Below are 20,497 nucleotides of genomic sequence, written 5' to 3'. Positions count from 1 at the left end.
AAATAGAGACCAAGCTTGAAGACAATTCTTCAATTGATCGATGTTGGATAAAAGTATTCCTTTCTCGTAATCGCACCAATGGCATTCAAACAATTCTACTTTTATAATTTTAGAGTTGTAAGCAGGCGACAGATCGTGTTTTTTATGTTTATAATATTTTATAGAAGTCTAAGTCAACATACAACAAGATGACACTATAAATTGTTACAATTGTACATAATTTAACATGAATACCAATTTTGGCACTAGATTCCTGTCTCCCATAGAAGAAAGTATCATCAAACAGGTAGCAAACAGCCATGCCACTGAGCAATAAAAAAACTGGAAGAGTAAATCCTTCACCAACTACCACTGCTCCTCTCTATATCCACCTAGTAATCTGGCAGGTGTTATGTAAGTGCAAGACTTGAAGTCATTGATTTTACAATATTTAATTCACTGACATGATCTATCAGGGTATGCCACACGATGAAAAAGTTCTTGTGGCACCTGGCTAAGCCATATGATACCTGTTCCATAGCAATAGTGTCCCATAGCTTGTCTAACATCTCACAACCTGATTGTCCGCTCACAACCTGATTCTTGCCTTGAACCCAGGATCTGCAATCAGCACTTTTCCCCGCCGCTTCGAGGATCAGCACGCCTGCCCACTTGCCTGCACTCGCTGGTGGGAGCGCCTTCTGCAATCGGCAGAAGTAGTCACTGCTCCCAGCTGAGAGCTGCATGGGTCGAGGCTAGAGGGGCTCCAAAGCTGAACGACACTGCCCGGGGGACTGCGAGGACCAGCATTCTTTAGCTAGCGCAGCTGGTGCCTCTTCCCCCGGCGGCCACGCCCACAGCCTCCAGCCCTTTACCTTTCACGACAACCCGCTTCGCGGGTGCCGCTCACAACCTGATTCTTGCCTTGAACCCAGGATCTGCAATCAGCACTTTTCCCTGCCGCTTCGAGGATCAGCACGCCTCCCCACTTGCCTGCACTCGCTGGTGGGAGCGCCTTCTGCAATCGGCAGAAGTAGTCACTGCTCCCAGCTGAGAGCTGCGTGGGTCGAGGCTAGAGGGGCTCCAAAGCTGAACGGCACCGCCCGGGGGACTGCGAGGACCAGCATTCCTTAGCTAGCGCAGCTGGTGCCTCTTCCCCCGGCGGCCACGCCCACTGCCTTCACGGTCATTAGTGACGGGACCTACTCCGCGACGCGGGACGCGTGCGGGACGGAGCTTGGGGCGAAGCCCGGGCAAAGGGCGGGCCCGTTTAAGCCTGGATAAGACTGGACTGGGCCACTCTATTTGTCATTTGCATACTGTGTCTTGTGTTCTTATTGGTTTTATTTCCATTCTGTTTCGCACCCCCGTACCATGTCGCCAAGAGGCACTAGGAGCAACAAGGCTCTTCGCACAGCCCAAACCATCGGCCCAATCGACCAGTTTATTGCTAAAGCAAATGACGCCATCAATCAAGGCGTGTCTCTCCTAGAACGGAGGGTTTCGCAGGATTTAAACGCCGCTAAGCGCTCCTCGTTGGGCTTACTGGCGGCAGCCAGATCCCCGGTTAACCCTCCAGCACCTGTCACACTTCTGGTAGATCATGTTGACCCTCACTCAGTTCCAGCCACAGTGGACCTATCAGTTTCACTTGAACTATCAGTCCTTCATCAAGCACAACTATCTTCGTCCCTGGAGCAAACCCCGGCTCTTTTTACTAGCCCGAGCCGGGCTGACCCCATCTCAACCACAATACGGGGAATTAGGGAGGGTGCAATCCCCAAGAACAATAAAAAGTCAAAGAAGAACCTCTGTCACATTAGGAGTCCCCAGCTCACTAATAACTCTCACACAATATCTCCAAAAATATTGCATCTCAATTCTCAATCACTTCCTGCAATTCACTCTGTTAACCCACCAGCTCCTCCGTCGCCTGTAGGGATTACTATTCCTACTGATACTCAAAATCTTTCTTCTACATCAGTCAATTTCAGCCCCCATCTCAGTCCCAGCTCTAACGTTGATTGCAGCAGCTGTCCCTCTGAGCTAAATAACGATCTTCTTGATAGCATAGGGGCACTACTTAAATCCTACCTTCAACCTCTTGAGCTTATCCTTACCAACATAGCGAAACAGCTAGACGTCTTATCCTCATCACTTAAATCTACTACAGGGCCCACAAAAGCTCAAATCCCGGTTCTCAAACCCATTCCCAAAAACCCCAGCGATGGGGTGCCGGTAACTATTCGTACTTCTACACTAGCAAACAGCGCTACCACGGTAGCAGCAACTAAATCCAAACTTCCACCACCCAAACTTCCACCACCAAAGACGTTAAACGTTCTTACCCCAGCAGCTTCCACTGTTCCCACCCCTGTCCTTCTGCCGGTTCAGCCTACTGTCCGGCCCATTAAAAATTCAACCACCCTCGGCCAACAAAACGCCATCCACAGGATCAGGAGGAAGGGAGCCCCCCCCATCCATCTTCCCCCCGAAGCAACTCCCTTCGTCGTCATTATGACGGGGGTTCCCGAGCTGACCCCAAGCTCGGAAGAACCTAGCTGGTCCCTTAGGAACAAGGTACTTCACTGGTTATCCAGTAACAGGCCCCTTCCCCCTTATTCCAACAATAGAGTTACGTCAGTTCGGAGAGTCCCCTGGTTAGGAAAAGTACACAAAACTCTTCCGGGTGATTGTGTTATTGTTAACTTTGAAGATCCCTATACAGTAGAGCATATTTGCTCCTGGGGTCCACAATACACATCCGATGGTATTAGCACTAGAAGACTCTCTTTCTTCTATCCTCCAGCCCAACATTACAATACCGGGTCAGAGTGGAACTGGACCCAAGTTGGAACCTGGAACAATAGATGTGACTGGAACAACAGGCCGAGGTATGGGGGCAGTGACGTAGTTCCACCTTTCGGTTGGTCCGGCGTGTCACTGTCCAACAGATATGATTGTTTGGAAATGGTAGACTGACCACTACTTACCAGTCCTGATGTAATGCCTTCTTCACCCTCCCCAACAGGTAATCTTGTACAATATGATTTTGTGCAGACCCCGGTCTTGTTGTCTAGTGTTACTTCTTCCCCTGTGGCAACAAACCTAGAGGTATTAATCTCAGAAGTGATACTTAATCCGTCCACTCTCCCTCGATCTCCAGTTTCTATGAAACTCGTAACTACCTCCCCTGATCACCAAATTACTAATTCATCTGCTTCTCATCCTCATCTGCCTCATAGTCCACCCACATTTACAACTGTTCATAAACTGACGACAACTAAGAGATCTGTCCCAGTTTTCCAACTTCCCGTTTTATTCTGGAAGGTGGCGGGCCTCCGTTCAAAATTGAAAATTAAATCATGGATGGCCCTTGTATCTTCCTATCAAATATTTTGTTTGCAGGAAACATGGGCCTTAGACCCGATTCACTTTCAGGGCTTCATTACATATCACTCCCCTGCTAGTCCCACTACCCATGGTAGATCTAAGGGGGGTTTAGCGGTTTGTATGTGTAACACCCTACCCCTATTGAAATCACGTGTTTTATATTTTACCTCAAACTTTCAAATTATTTTGGCTGAATTTAGTAAATGCACCGTATATCTTTTTATCAACTTTTATAACAACCTCAGCCCTTCGGACTGTATCAAGTGTGTGAAAGAAATTTCCTTTGTTGTTAACGAATACCGCAGCAATCACCCAACATTTGTATGTCATACAATCTGGGGGGGGGGGGATTTTAACGCTTCATTGTGCCCTAATTATCAGAAAGGTATTTGTGGTTTGCAGGATGAAAACGATTGCCCTTTAACACATTTCATGCACTCCTGTGTAGGTAACGCTTTGAATGACATCCTGTCCATATTGGAACTTGATTTTGCCAACGATCTGGTTGACCCTCCAATTGATTTTAAGCCCACCTTTCACGGTAGGGGCATGCTGAGCACCATTGATTTTATTTTATGCTCATCAGTGTTGAAGGGTAATCTCCAACGGTTCATTACGGGCACTGATATCTCAAGTGATCATTACCCTAACAGTATCACTCTGTCCATACTAAATGGCGCTTCGCAATCCATTAAGATCAGCCATTTAACCCAGCAGTCATTTGCCATGGACAGACTGAATGGTTTCTCGGTAAAATGGTCTAAAATAGATCCCTTAGCTACCAGTGCCAAAGTTGTTTCTAAATCTCTCTTGTGGATAAACAACTGTCTCGCCGAGGATTCTCCACCTCAGCTGATTCTATCCAGTTTTCTAGAGATTTTATCCGTAATACGCTCTGCGTTACTTCGTAACCATAAACCTGGCACCCAAGGTTCTCTGGGATGGTTTGACACTGCCTGTCGTAAAGCTCTATCAGCCCTAAAAAAGGCTACAAATAGTTCCAGTAGAAACCCTACTGAGATAGCTAAACTTAGAAAGGACAATAAGGTGGCCCAACAGAAATGCAAAAAAGCTCTAAAAAAAACCTATGGGCCCAATTACACGATAGCTGTCTATCCAAAGACAGCTCTCTGTTCTGGCGCGTCATCAAATCACCATTTTTGTCTGACGTCAAAAGCCCCCAGCACTTAGATGTGGCAGTCCCCGCCGAGGTTTGGGTGTCCCACTTTTCAAAAATATTCGGGCGGCCTCCTGACCCCGCCTTTGCTAGTAACCACCCCAGCTGACGATCTCGAAGGGGTTCCTATTTACCCCATCGATCTGCATTTTAGTTTAGGCGAGGTTTTGCACGCGCTAACACGCTCTAAAACTGGAAAAGCACCTGGCCCGACGGTGTCCCCTTGGACATCTTCACTAACAACATTGAACTGTGGGCTCCAGTCGTTACCCAGGTGTTGACGGCAGTCTCGACCACTGGTTTGTTAGATTCCTGGTCCTCCTCCATACTATTACCAATCTTCAAGAAGGGGGATCGTAACGACCCTGCCTGTTACAGACCAATTTCCCTCCTGGACTCTCTGGGGAAAGTCGCTGGGCGCCTGTTCCTGGAACGACTTCATGACTGGGCGTCTGAAAATAACATTCTGACCGATCTCCAGTATGGGTTCCAGGACGGACTTGGTACCATCGAACAGGCTTTAAATCTATCGTTATTGATAGGTAAATATGTCGGAGCAAAGCGTGGTAATTTATATATAGTCTATGTCGACCTTAGCTCCGCTTTCGATTGTGTGATCCACTCTAAGCTTTGGTCCATCCTGAGTGACCTTGGTGTGGACCCTCCCCTCCTTAACTTCTTGCGCGAGCTATATTCCGATGCTACCGCGTGTGTGAGGTACGGGTTGGCTGGCGAATTAACATCTTCATTTTCCATCACGAGAGGAGTAAGGCAGGGTTGTGTCCTGGCCCCCTTCTTGTTCAACCTATATACCAACGGGGTTGAGAAGGCCATGCTGAAGGGTAGCCAGGACCTTCCCTCTATTAATCGCCGTCCAATCCCTGCGCTACTGTATGCGGACAACTCCGTTATTTTAGCCAGGACTTTAATACAGCTGCAGAAGCAACTGGATAAATATAACCAGTTCATGTCCTCTTTGGGACTAAAAGTGAACAAGAGCAAGACCTACGTCATGCACTTTGGTCCCAAGGCGAAGCATCCTAAATCCATCTATTTAGAACAGGTTAGACTGAAGCGCGCCAGGGAATACCCATATTTAGGTATCCTAATGGATGATCAGTTAGCCTGGAAACAGGCCGTGGCATGTAGAAAAATGCTCTTTCAAAGAGCAACCTCAGCTCTGGTTTCCTTCTCGCGAAAATTAGGCAAACCTGCCCCAAAAGAGCTGCTTAAAATCTATCAAGCAAAATGCCACAGTGTAGCCACCTATGGTGCCCCCGTTTGGGGACATGCGCAGGTAGACAGCTTACAAATAGTCCAAAACGGGTTCATAAAATACATCCTGGCTCTCCCTCAGAGCGCTCCAATATACGGTTCCCATGTTGAGCTGGGCATCGATTATATAATTGATACCATCAGATGCCAGCCGATTCTTTTATGGCACCGTATTTGGACAAAACCTCAATGCCACCTTACCCGCTCCCTTCTTCAAGACTGCCTCTCCCTGGCAAATTGGCAAAGAATTCCCTGGTTAGTTTATGTTTCTAACTTTTTAATGGATCTGAACTGTGCCCCCTATTTTTCAGAACCATCGTCTCTGTGTGACATCAGCAGAAAGGCGTTGAAAGCTCTCTGTTTGAACCGTCTGAGAGATCTCCGCCTCTCCACAGAGGTATTGAAGCCAAGTAACGTGCATATTTTGTCATTACAATCCTCCCCTGGTATCCAGCCCTATTTATCTTTCTTTTTATCCAGTTTTGAAAAATTTGTTTTAACAAGATTTCGCTTCAACCTTTTCTTTCGTCTTGTTACTTTCCCAAAGTGCAAAACTGGTCGCACGAATTGGCTCTCTGCCCGTGCGACGGTGTATCCTTACAATCGAACATTCACACTATTTTGTTCTGTCACTTCTTCGTTCAACCCCGTAAATGATGGATCATTCCTCTTTTACGAAGCATGGGGTTGAGAACGTGTCGGCCAGCTCTTCTGGCACTCCAGATGCTAGATACACCCCACGTTGCTGAATGTATAGCACTTTTCTTGAAATCTTGTATAAGAATTAGGCCTCCCACACCATGAACCGCTGTTATCTTTATTTAGACTACTTCTATGTAAATTGCTTTTCTTTCTTTTTTCTTACTTATGTTTTAACCTGTATGTATTTTAAACGTGTACGTATAATACTTATTCGATTTGTTTAAATGTACTTTTTATGATTTAACTTACTGTTAATCGAATAAAAGTCTTTGAATCTGAATCTGAATGAGATTCTGCTTGTTACCACAATGTAGATATCAGTTGTTTCACTACTATAGGCAGGTGGTTTCAGAAGGTGCTAACTGTCTTTGACCTAGTTTTAGCTTGTAAGTTCGAAAACTCCAACAGAATCACCTTTGGTGTCTTGGTTATCAACAAAGCTAAGTTCTTCTTAATATTTTCTTCATTCAAAACCCCTTCATAATAGAAAAGACCAACCAAACATTTAGAGTCAATGCCACTGCTATCCCACATCTTCAGACTGATATTTCAAGTTATGTGTGTTCATGTTTTATGGGGTTAGGTATAATTTACACATTGTCAACTGTGCTGGACTATCCCACATTTGTGCGGTATTTCAGTGAAGAGTTGTTCTCAATGTACTGCACAGACAGACTTTAGGGAATTTGACTTTTATAAAAATTATTGTTACTGAAGTTTTTAAATTCATAATAGGATATTAAATAATGTATCATTAAATTATAAATATGTATTTAATTTATATATGTTATATATTGTGAGAAGTTGGCCTGGTATATGATGCTCACTAGTTCTAGTGATCACCTTGTACCATACCAAGCAACCCTTATGATGATTGGTTGTAAGTCAACCTTATAGACCAGCTATCCTAGTAGCGTGGACAAAGCAGTCTTAGGCTAAACTCTGTAAAGGCATGTGAAGCAAGCTGTTTTACCATACACAATCCCCTTGAATACCAAATGAAAGGACACCACACAGATATATATTGAAAAAATATATATATTTATTTACTACAAATATCCCCTATTCTCTTTATGAGCACAGAAGAAAATGTGTTAAAAACAAAACAGTTTAAATATACAAAAGTTGCACAATATGGATGGGGCCACTTAAACCATATACTAAAATAGTGGTATAAGAACCACCAATTGGAAAGGAAATAGGCCTAGGGCCTGGGGAATCGCTGGAGCTGTTCGGGACTAACAGTGAAGAAGTCGGGAAAGGCCCGCGGGACTCGGGTGCAGCGCTTAAAGCACACACATGCACCAATGCAAAGTCAATGGTGCGTAAAAGTTACAAAGTTACTGCAAAAGGAGTCTTCCCACTGGACTAGGACTACCAAACTTTTGAGTTAGGCACTAGAGGGGTGTACCAGTGTAAGAACACCAGCGTTAGTAAGTTACCTCACCCAGAGGAAGCGGGTGCACAGGTGCCAAAGTGTGTCGGGTTTCGTCACGCAGTCTGATGGTGCCTGAGGATGATGATGCTGCAGGCGTCCAGGAGAGAAGTGTCCGGTGTGATCCAAGGGTGGATCGAAGATGTGAAGACCTGAAAGCAGAGGGGACAATGTTCAGAAGTCACTAGCCAGTGACTGGCGAGGAACCAGGATGGAACCAGACGATGTCGGGTACAAACAGGCGATGAGGTGCAGCTTGTCTCCGCAGCCACGTGGACACGAAGAGGTCTAGGACATCGAGGAGTCGATCACGAGCTGTCCCACAAAGGGTCTAGCTGATGGCGGTGTCGGCAACTTGATTGGAGCAAACAGGCCTTGGCTAATGCAAGCCACATAGGAAGTGAAGAAAGCTTAGTTCTCGGACCAGCATGGTCAGAGGTGCTGCTCCTTTTTACAGGAGCGAGGGCCCGTCTGGAGCAACCAGACCAGCAGTTTAGATTGTAGATTTCGTCGCCAAGATGGCCAATAGCCGTGTGGCAACTGACCGGGATGACGCGTCGTGTGGCAAAGTGCAAAAGGGCCCCACGCAGATCGTGGAGATGCTGGGGGGCTGATCTTCGGTGGTGAGGCTTCTAAAACCCCAAAGCACAGCATCGAGGGTGCCTTGGGTGCTGCGCAGTCAGCTTCTCTGGGGTCTTTCAAGATGGCCGGTCCCACGTCTCTCGATGCCTCCACGGGTCTCTTCTTTTTAGGGACTGTGGATCGGGCTGTGAGATGTCTGGGAATCTAGGTCTTGTCGGGCTCTGGGCTCGGGCTCTGGCAGGAGGCGGCGGCAAAGCAGATGTCGAGTTGCTGGTTGGTGCCTGTATTCACAGGGTGGTCACTCCTTGGCCACAAGGGAGATTCTCTTCAGTCTTCTGTGCAGCAGAATGTCGAAGTCCAGTTTTCTTCTTAGTTTCAAGTCGAGTTCAGGATGATCTGAAGTCTTGGGACACAGCTCCTACTCTTATTACAAATCTAGGGGCCGGATTACCTGCTAGGTCCCTCCTCTGGGTGGGACCAGGAAGGGGGGTGGCTACACCCCCTTTCCTTTGTCCATCTCCACGCCAAGACTGGGGCTGTAAAGCCCCAGCACCGGGTTGGACTGGCTTATGCACAGGGACACCTTGTGTGCCCCAGGCATGTCTCATTCTATTCAGCCCTGTCCTACCCAATACACAAAATCCTGTCTGGGGTGGTGCTAGCACCTCCCAAAGCAGGAAACCCTTTGTCCAAGCCTCCCTCGCTGGAAGGACTCCCAGCAGCAGGAGGTCAGACTTGTGTCTGTGGTGGCAGCATCCATTTTGTGATGCTGAGGCTCTAGTTTAACTTTAACCGGGGTTCAGGTTATGTACATGTCGTGTCCCTCTAGAAGGGTGGAATTCTACCCCCGTCGCCAGAACTGGCGAGGGGGTAGTATTCCAATTCGTAGGACACCTTACTCGACATGTTTTGATAAAGCCAAACCAAAGTAAGCAAATAACCGTGAGGATTATAATGCACTTAAGAGTATATGGTATGGCAGTATCATGGAACAGCTACAGGAAGTGGTTCCGAAAGCTGCAGACAGGCTCAGCTCATGCTAGAGCACCATCTCACATATTTCCAAGCACTCTGCCTCCAGGATTGATGAGGCCTTCCATAGGAGTGGCTGATAGGAACATATCTGTCCATTTTAGGTTAGGTATAGGCACACTATACCTAAGTAAGGGGGGATTACACCGACTTACCCCAGCTGAGTGATCAGCCAGTTGTTTCAAATATGGAGGCCAGGCCAGGGGTGGCACAATACGTGCTGTAGCCCCTGGTAGGCCTTGGAACCACCTATGCCCTGGGTACCTTGGGTACACTGTTACAGGGGCCTATAAGGTGAACCAGTTCCAATTCGTGATGCACCTAGAGTGCATTGGCATTAATTTAGAGAGAGAACAGCAGGCTGTGGGTCTGATTGGCAGGCCCACAGCCCCATTAAGTCATAAACCAGTGAAGCAAAAAGCAAAAATTTGGGGTGACCATAGGATAGCAGACCCTACTCTCCTACACAACCCCCCCCCCCAAACGCAGGGACATTAGACTAACCTTGATCAGTTGTGTCTTCATGTTCGAAGTGGAAGTACCTGGAGAGACCATCTGCATTACCATGGTCAGTCCCTGGGCGGTGCTCCACTGTAAAGTCCATCCCCTGTAGGGAAATGGACCACCTGAGCAGTTTGGGGTTTTCACCCTTCATCTGATTAAGCCATAATCGGTCTGAATCTTGAAGTGAGTGCCAAACAAGTATGGTCTCAACTTCTTCAGGGCCCACACCACAGCAAAGGCCTCCCTCTCAATGGCTGACCAACGTTTCTCTCTGGGGGTCAGCCTTCTGCTAATAAAAGCAATGGGCTGGTCTTGACCATCTACATTAAGTTGTGAAAGCACAGCTCCCACTCCCAACTCAGAAGCATCTGTTTGGACAATGAACTCTCTTGAGTAGTCAGGACTCTTCAGGATAGGTGCAGAGCACATGGCCTTCTTCAGGTCATCAAATGCCTTTTGACAGTTTACTGTCCACTGAATCTTTTTGGGCATCTTCTTGGATGTCAGAACATTAAGAGGAGTCACAATGGACCCATAGTTCTTAACAAACTTCCTGTAGTACCCAGTCAGGCCCAAGAAAGCTCTGACCTGAGTCTGGGTGGTTGGAGGGGACTAGTCCTTTATGGTCTGGATCTTACTCTCCAGTGGTTGAACTTGGCCTCCACCTACAAGGTGGCCCAAGTATACAACTTTACTCTGCCCTATCTGGCACTTTGTGGCCTTGATAGTGAGGCCTGCCTTTGCAGAGCCTCTAGCACTTCCTTCAGGTGGACCAGGTGATCCTCCCAGGTGGAGCTGAAGACAGCAATATCATCCAGATATGCTGCGCAAAATTCATCCAACCCAGTAAGGACTTGATTCACCAACCTTTGGAAGGTGGCAGGTGCATTTTTCATACCAAAGGGCATCACCACAAATTGGTAATGCCCACCTGGGGTAGAAAACGCAGTTTTGGCTTTAGACTCCTCAGCTAACCTGATTTGCCAATAGCCAGCTGTCAAGTCAAATGTGCTCAAATACTTAGCAGAAGCCAATTTGTCTATAAGCTCATCTGCACTTGCAATAGGGTGTGCATCTGTCCTGGTGACAGCATTGAGTCATCTGTAATCCACACAGAACCTCATCTCTCTCTTGCCATCTTTGGTGTGAGGTTTGGGGACCAGAGCCACTGGGCTAGCCCAGGGGCTCTCTGAAGGCTCAATAACACCTAATGCCAGCATCTTTTGCACCTCAGTCTTTATACAGTCCCTGACATGGTCAGGTTGCCTGTAAATCTTGTTTTTCACAGGAAGACTGTCACCAGTGTCCACCACATGGGTACACCAGTTAGTCTGACTGGGTGTCAATGAGAACATATGTCTATATGACTGCAAAACCTATCTACAGTCATTCTGCTGATGTTCAGTGAGGCTGCCATCTAAGGCCACACCATCAACTGAGCCATCTTCAGGGTTCTGAGTCAGCAGGTCTGGAAGAGGGTCACTCTCTTCCTCCTGCCCCTCATCTGTAGCCATGAGCAAGCCCATGTCTGCCCTGTCAACATATGCCTGCAGTCGGTTAACATGGAGCACCCTGTGGGGGCTCCTGGGAGTTCCTAGGTCCACCAAGTAGGTAACCTCTCCCTTCTTTTCAATGATAGTGTGGGGCCCAGACCATTTGTCTTGGAGTGCTGCTGGGGCCACTGGCTCCAACACCCATACTTTCTGTCCAGGCTGGTACTCAGTCAAGACAGCCTTTTGGTCATGCCAAGCTTTCTGTAATTCTTGGCTGGCCTCAAGGTTTTTGGATGCCTTCTCCATATACTCAGCCATCCTGGAGCGGAGACCAAGTACATAGTCCACTATGTCTTGCTTGGGTTTTCTGAGAGATAACTCCCATCCTTCCCTCACTAAACACAGGGGTCCTCTTACAGGGTGCCCAAACAACAATTCAAAGGGGCTGAAGCCAACACCCTTTTGTGGGACTAAACTGTAAGCAAACAGAAGGCAGGGTAGAAGGATGTCCCATCTGCGCCTGAGCTTTTCTGGTAATCCTTTGATCATACCCTTTAGGGTCTTGTTGAACCTTTCAACAAGCCCATTGCATTGTGGATGATAGGGAGTGGTGAACTTGTAGTTGACACCACATTCCTTCCACATAGCTGTTAAGTATCCTGACATGAAGTTGGCACCTCTATCAGATACTACCTCCTTAGGAAACCCCACTCTGGAGAAAACTCCAAGTAAGGCCCTGGCCACAACAGGAGCTGTTGTGGTCCTAAGGGGAATTGCCTCTGGGTACCTGGTGGCATGGTCCACCACCACCAGTATGAATATGTGCCCAGATGCTGTAGGGGGATCCATTGGACCTACAATATCAATCCCTACTCTTTCAAAGGGGACCCCCACCACAGGTAGTGGTATCAGGGGGGCCTTTGTTGTTCCACCTGCTTTGCCACTGGCTTGGCAGGTTACACAGGAGCGACAAAACTCCTTTGTATCTTCAGACATGTGAGGCCAGTGAAAGTGAGGGACAAGCCTGTCCCAAGTCTTGTTCTGGCCTAGGTGTCCTGCTAAGGGAATATCATGGGCCAAGGTTAGAAGGATGCCCCTAAATTGCAGAGGTATAACCAACCTCCTGGTTGTACCAGGCTTGGGGTCTCTACCCTCTGAATAAAGGAGCCCATCATCCCAATACACTTTATGGGTACCTTGAGCATTCCCAGCAGCCTCAGCAGCAGCCTGCTGTCTGAGGGGTTCAAGAGAAGGACAGGTTAACTGAGCCTGCCCCAAGTCTGCCCTAGAAGGTCCCCCTGTCCCCAGAAACTCAACCTGATCAGGTTCAAGCTCTTCAGGGACAGTTCCTTCAGGGGTCTCAAGATCATCTTCCTGTGAAGGCTGATATTCACTTGTAGGCAGTTGGGAAGGCGCAGCCTTTACCCTCCTGTTCTTCTTCTTGGAAGGTGCTTGGTCCATTGTTCCAGGATCCAAGACCTGAGGTTCAGAGAGGCACTTTTTGGCCTTTGACCTGGTCACAGCAAGGACATGTGTTGATATCCCAAACATCTCTGCATGAGTCCTGTACTCAACTTCTGACCATAGAGAGCTCTCCAGGTCATTGCCCAACAAACATTCTACTGGGAGATCAGCACTAACCACAACTCTTGTTAGGCCAGTTACCCCTCCCCAGGAAAAATTAACAAGTGCCACACTATGTGTAGTAGTGACATTGCTGGCATTGGTCACCAGGTAATTGTCACCTGGTATGTATTGTCCAGGGTCCACAAAGCTAGGTGTCACCATATTGACACTGGCACATGTGTCCCTGTATGCTTGAGCCACTTTTTCATTAATCAAAGGCGTCTGCCTGTACTTGCCCAGATTACTGGGGCTGACAGTAGTGGACAAATCTATGTCCACATCACAGATCAGAACAGGTGCACAGACATAATATCGACTCCAAAATATCGTTTGGACAGAATATCGAGGAAAAAATATCGTTTGGACAAAATATCGACTGGACAGAATATCGACAGCCAAAATATCGTTTTTAAGGTAAGTGCAGTAATATCGACTGTAAATAATATAGAAAGTGAAAATATGTAAGTATATACTATAGATAGTAAAATACATTGTTTTTATTTTTAGGGTTCAGGGTCAGTTTTGGGTTTTTGGGTAAAGGGGTATTTTTAGGGTTCAGAGTCAGTTTTGGGTTTTTGGGTAAAGGGGTATTTTTAGGGTTCAGGGTCAGTTTTCAGTTTTTGGGTAAAGGGGTATTTTTAGGGTTCAGGGTCAGTTTTCAGTTTTTGGGTAAAGGGGTATTTTTAGGGTTCAGGGTCAGTTTTCAGTTTTTGGGTAAAGGGGTATTTTTAGGGTTCAGGGTCAGTTTTCAGTTTTTGGGTAAAGGGGTATTTTTAGGGTTCAGGGTCAGTTTTCAGTTTTTGGGTAAAGGGGTATTTTTAGGGTTCAGAGTCAGTTTTCAGTTTTTGGGTAAAGGGGTATTTTTAGGGTTCAGGGTCAGTTTTCAGTTTTTGGGTATTATTTTATTATATTTTATTACTATATATATATATATGTTTAATAAATATGAAATAAAAAAATATTTATTTAACTTTCATTAATTATTTAATTATTATAAGTTAATTTAAGTAATTTTAAGTATATTTTAGTAATTAATTATTAATATTAATTTAATTTAACACTGTTTTTAGTAAATACGATATTTTTTACAACTATATTTTTGTAAACGATATTTTGTACTCGATATTTTTGTACTTACCTGTTTGTACATACAAACTCGATATTTTTGCTGTAGATATTTTTTCCTCGATATTTTGGGTAGTCGATATTTTGGTAGTCGATATTCTTTCAGTGATCCATCAGAACAGCCTGTGTAGGGGTTCTGACTAGGCCAGACTCTCCCTCAGTTCCCAAGGTGATACCTACTACCCCCTTAGTTTGTGGACCAACACTGCTGACTGTACTATTGGGTGCAGGTGCCTTAGGGGCTGCAGTGTTGGGGGCTCCACCCTTTTTACACTCACTGGTCCAGTGAGAGGTGTTTTTACATGTACTACACCAGGGTTTTCTTTGACCTTCTTTCTTCTTCTTCTTGGAAGTTTGGGACCCACCCTCAGTATTAGTTTGGGGCCCTGTTGAAGACTTCTGGTCTTTAGCTTTCTGCTCCCCACCCTTCTGGTCTGTTTTCTTTTGGTCACCACCCTGGTTCTGGTTCTTTTGCTTAACTCTGGTTCTAACCCATTTGTCTGCCCTCTTTCCCAATTCTTGGGGAGAGGTCAGATCTGAGTCAACCAAATGTTGATGCAACTGCTGGTTCTGACAATTATTTAAAATTTGTTCTCTCATAAGCAAATTGTACAATCCTTCATATTCTGTAACCTTACTTCCCAGCAACCATCCCTCCAGAGCCTTAGTGGCACATTCAACAAATTCAGACCATTCCTGAGTCTGTGTCTTCTGGGTTTCTCTGAACATTAACCTGTACTGTTCAGTGGTTAAGCATAACCCATCAATCAGAGCACTCTTCAGGACCAGGTAGTTTCTAGAATCCCCATCCCTAACTGTGAGGAGTCTGTCTCGGCCTCTACCTTCAAAGGAGAGCCACACGATTGCTGCCCACTGCTCCTGAGGGATCTGCTGTACTCTGCAGGCCCTCTCAAGTGCAGTCATCCATTTGTGGATATCATCCCCAGCTTTGTAGGGGGGCACAATCTTACTCAGGTTTCTATTGTCATAGGACCTGTCGTTATCCTTTGGGATAATGCTGCCACCAGTGGATCCTAATCCACTCTCTCTAGGCTGTCTTGCCTTAGCAAGCTTCTCTTGGGCCAGGGCAACTTCTAATTCTTGCTTCTGGATCCTAAGCTCAGCCTCTCTCATTCTGGCCTCATGTTCCCTTCTCTGAGGGCTAGTCATCCCCCTTCTGGAGTGACCATGAGAACCTCTAGAAGCATGGGAAGCATTGGATTCACCTGAGTAATTCCTTCTCCTCATAGACTCCTGGTTAAGTCCACTTGGGGGTCTGAGTGGGTTGGACCCCGACTCAGTCCCAAATTGGCTTAAGTTAGCCTGGCTAAGTCTCCTGACTGGCACCTGACTAAGTCTCTCATCATCAGAACCACTTTCTTCTTCCTCCTCTTCATCCTCCCCATTCTCAGGCTGAGTATCTCCAGTGTTTTGGTCTTCCTCATCCATCTGGACAACAGGGACAGGGGTGTCAGTATTATCATCTTCAGCGGGAGAGCCTCCTTCAACATTCCCTGTGGGGTCTGCTTTAGAGGTCTTTAGAGCTTCAGACTGGTCTAAAAGCTCTCTGAGGTGTGCTGTGGTAGGGGCTGGACCCGTCTTGAGACCTCTTAAGGTACACAGCTTCCTCATTTCTTTAAAGTTTAACATAGCAAATTTGGATGGTGCCCTTGGAGGGTCACTCTCAACAGGGACTGGTCCAGTGGACCCCTCTGCTCCAGACGTTGCTCTAGTGTGGGTGGATATGTTGCAATCTACCTACACTGGTGTTCACCTACTAAACCTATCTAGTAGTTGTAGTCAGGGTGTGCTATTCCCTATCCTCTACAACAACTAAGATCAGTAGAACTTAAGTATACTAGTCTTGTTTTATATGTACCTAACAGGTACCTGTATGATCTTTCAAATGATACTCTCAAAGATTGTAATGGTAAAACAACAGCAAGCTCAAATCCCAACCGCTGCTCACCAATGTGAGAAGGTGGCCTGGTATATGATGCTCACTAGTTCTAGTGATCACCTTGTACCATGCCAAGCAACCCTTATGATGATTGGTTGTAAGTCAACCGTATAGACCAGCTATCCTAGTAGCGTGGACAAAGCAGTCTTAGGCTAAACTCTGTAAAGGCATGTGAAGCAAGCTGTTTTACCATACACAATCCCCTTGAATACCAAATGAAAGGACACCACACAGATATATATTGAAAATATATATATTTATTTACAACAAATATCCCCTATACTCTTTATGAGCACAGAAGCAAATGCGTTAAAACAAAACACAGTTTAAATATACAAAAGTTGCACACTATGGATGAGCCCTAGGGGCCACTTAAACCATATACTAAAATAGTGGTATAAGAACCACCAATTGGAAAGGAAATAGGCCTAGGGCCTGGGGAATCGCTGGAGTTGTTCGGGACTAACAGTGAAGAAGTCGGGAAAGGCCCGCGGGACTCGGGTGCAGCGCTTAAAGCACACGCATGCACCAATGCAAAGTCAATGGTGCGTAAAAGTTACAAAGTTACTGCAAAAGGAGTCTTCCGACTGGACTAGGACTACCAAACTTTAGAGTTAGGCACTAGAGGGGTGTACCAGTGTAAGAACACCGGCGTTAGTAAGTTACCTCACCCACAGAAAGCGGGTGCACAGGTGCCAAAGTGTGTCGGGTTTCGTCACGCAGTCTGATAGTGCCTGAGGATGAAGATGCTGCAGGCGTCCAGGAGAGAAGTGTCCGGTGTGATCCAAGGGTGGATCAAAGATGTGAAGACCTGAAAGCAGAGGGGACAATGTTCAGAAGTCACTAGCCAGTGACTGGCGAGGAACCAGGATGGAACCAGGCGATGTCGGGTGCAAACAGGCGATGAGGTGCAGCTTGTCTCCGCAGCCACGTGGACATGAAGAGGTCTAGGATGTCGAGGAGTCGATCACGAGCTGTCCCACAAAGGCTCTAGCTGATGGCTGTGTCGGCAACTTGATTGGAGCAAACAGGCCTTGGCTAATGCAAGCCACGCAGGAAGTGAAGAAAGCTTAGTTCTCGGACCAGCAAGGTCAGAGGTGCTGCTCCGTTTTAAAGGAGTGAGGGCCAGTCTGGATCAACCAGACCAGTGGTTTAGATTGCAGATTTTGTCGCCAAGATGGCCATTAGCCGTGTGGCAAGTGACCAGGATGACGCATCAAGTGGCAAAGTGCAAAAGGGCCCCACACAGATCGTGGAGATGCTGGGGGGCTGATCTTTGGTGCAGATGCTGCTCGGTAGTGGGGCTTCTCAAACCCCAAAGCACAGCATCGAGGGTGCCTTGGTTGCTGCGCAGGCAGCTTCTCGGGGGTCTTTCAAGATGGCCGGTCCCATGTTTCTCGATGCCTCCATGGGTCTCTTCTTTTCAAGGACTGTGGATCGGGCTGTGAGATGTCTGGGAATCCAGGTCTTGTCGGGCTCTGGGCTCGGGCTCTGGCGGGAGGCGGCGGCAAAGCAGATGTCGAGTTGCTGGTTGGTGCCTGTATTCACAGGGTGGTCACTCCTTGGCCACAAGGGAGATTCTCTTCAGTCTTCTGTGCAGCAGAATGTCGAAGTCCAGTTTTTTTCTTAGTTTCAAGTCGAGTTCAGGATGATCTGAAGTCTTGGGACACAGCTCCTACTCTTATTCCAAATCTAGGGGCCGGATTACCTGCTAGGTCCCTCCTCTGGGTGGGACCAGGAAGGGGGGTGGCTACACCCCCTTTCCTTTGTCCATCTCCGCGCCAAGACTGGGGCTGTGAAGCGCCAGCACCGGTTTGGACTGGCTTATGCACAGGGACATCTTGTGTGCCCCAGGCATGTCTCATTCTATTCAGCCCTGTCCTACCCAATACACAAAATCCTGTCTGGGGTGGTGCTAGCACCTCCCAAGGCAGGAAACCCTTTGTCCAAGCCTCCCTCGCTGGAAGGACTCCCAGCAGCAGGAGGTCAGACTTGTGTCTGTGGTGGCAGCATCCATTTTGAGATGCTGAGGCTCTAGTTTAACTTTAACCGGGGTTCAGGTTATGTACATGTCGTGTCCCTCTAGAAGGGTGGAATGCTACCCTGTTGCCAAAACTGGAGAGGGGGTAGTATTCCAATTCGTATGACACCTTACTCGACATGTTTTGATAAAGCCAAACCAAAGTTAGCAAATAACCGCGAGGATTATAATGCACTTAAGAGTATATGGTATGGCAGTATCATGGAACAGCTACAGGAAGTGGTTCCGAAAGCTGCAGACATGCTCAGCTCATGCTAGAGCACCATCTCACATATTTCCAAGCACTCTGCCTCCAGGATTGATGAGGCCTTCCATAGGAGTGGCTGATAGGAACATATGTGTCCATTTTAGGTTAGGTATAGGCATACTATACCTAAGTAAGGGGTGATTACACCGACTTACCCCAGCTGAGTTATCAGCCAGTTGTGTCAAATATGGAGGCCAGGCCAGGGGTGGCACAATACGTGCTGCAGCCCCTGGTAGGCCTTGGAACCACCTATGCCCTGGGTACCTTGGATACACTGTTACAGGGGCCTATAAGGTGAACCAGTTCCAATTCGTGATGCACCTAGAGTGCATTGGCATTAATTTAGAGAGAGAACAGCAGGCTGTGGGTCTGATTGGCAGGCCCACAGCCCCATTAAGTCATAAACCAGTGAAGCAAAAAGCAGCAATTTGGGGTGACCATAGGATAGCAGACCCTACTCTCCTACATATATTATTTGCTATATGTTTTGCCTTAAAATATATGAATAACTGGGTGGCTACATTTTAACAAAAATCATTATGACATAAATGTTTTTAATTCAATATAAAGTAATACATATTTTATATTTAAATATTAAATCTGTACCTTTTATGTATGTGTCTAACATTACATATATTTATTTCTCTTTTTAAACTATTCTAAATAATTTAATTTAATTAAACATTATTTCCTAATGGGTTTTATTTTGAATCCCCATCTCCAAAATTATCTCTGAGAGTGTGTTGCAATATTAATGGTTGGACATGTGTGGTGCTGGGCTTACGACAGTGTTTTTTTTGTAGTAACTTACATTCAGATTTTCTATAAAGTTGAAATATTAACTACTTGATTTTGTCAATGTCAAGTAAACATTTCAAAAGGATACTTTGAATAGCCATTACTTCCACATTAGTTTAGTTACTTAGCGTTAACATTTTTCCCCAAAATTATGCTATGTGGCATATTGGCACAATCTTATTAATTTTGCATACATTGTGTTATATAAAATTACCAAAAAGTACACCAATTACTTTGACGTAATTAAGATTTATCACAGACCTAGTTTAAACTTGTGTAAAATAGTGTTGTTGATACTGATATTCTAAAGATGTGTCATATGTTTTTCACTAGGTACTGAAAGATTCTGGTACGATGCTGCTTCTAGTGAGAGCATGGTTCATCTGCTGAGGGAGGAGCAGAAGCATCTCCTTGACAAATGGTAAATCACTTTCCTTTCTCAATGATAACAGCTGCCTTTGTTAAGGTATTCCATCCTTTCTTCCAAACACAGATACCTATTCTTTTTTACATTATCCAGCCTCCTGTATTTCTGTCTCAGTCTCTGTACCATTGAAATGAATCAGTAGAAGAAAAGGTGTGCTGCCCAGTTCCCAATCATACCTACCACGTCCTCCATATTGTTCCTGCCCACCCACCAATTACCATCTCATCCCTGCATTTGCCATATTTCTCCTGTAAATTTTTCCTAAATGTCTACTTTCATGGCTTCCATTGCTGTCCATTTTCTACCGTCCATTACCCATATGACTAAGCTTACTACATGGTTGTTCAGATCACTCAACCTGTTCATAGCCAAACCTAAACCAGGCCTAAGCTTTGTCGTGTGGGGCCACCTCTTTGCCTTTCCAACATCCTGTCCTGCCTAGGCACAGCGTCATTCCATGCCCTATCACTAACCCCTGCACCGTCAGGATCAAAGGTCCTGGTGGTGGTGTTAGTGTGTCGTTGGGCTGTTGTCCATCTGACCCCCATACTCGTTATACGGCGTTTGATCGATGGATTATCTGCGGTCGGACCGCCACCAACAGATGAAGTCATAATCAGGCCCTTAGTCTAGGCTCAGGGCAGCACTCAGAAGGAAGAAAGGTCCTAAGATTAGGGTCATTGGAATTAATGACATGCCAT

General features: G+C 46.3%; 1 long non-coding RNA gene across 1 annotated transcript in view; it reads left to right on the top strand.

Moving 5' to 3' along the window:
* The window catches only part of LOC144761334 (uncharacterized), a 186,101-nt gene that overhangs the window by 27,969 nt on the left and 137,635 nt on the right, over positions 1–20,497 (top strand). Inside the window, exon 2 of the long non-coding RNA XR_013595674.1 lies at positions 19,703–19,790. This is a non-coding gene — a long non-coding RNA (uncharacterized LOC144761334). The remainder of the gene's footprint in view (positions 1–19,702; positions 19,791–20,497) is intronic.

Source organism: Lissotriton helveticus, chromosome 6 (genome assembly GCF_964261635.1).
Source record: "Lissotriton helveticus chromosome 6, aLisHel1.1, whole genome shotgun sequence".
In the NCBI taxonomy this organism is placed as follows: Eukaryota; Metazoa; Chordata; class Amphibia; order Caudata; family Salamandridae; genus Lissotriton; species Lissotriton helveticus.
Note: the sequence above shows the minus strand (reverse complement) of the source record. Positions and strands in the feature narration are given on the sequence as shown.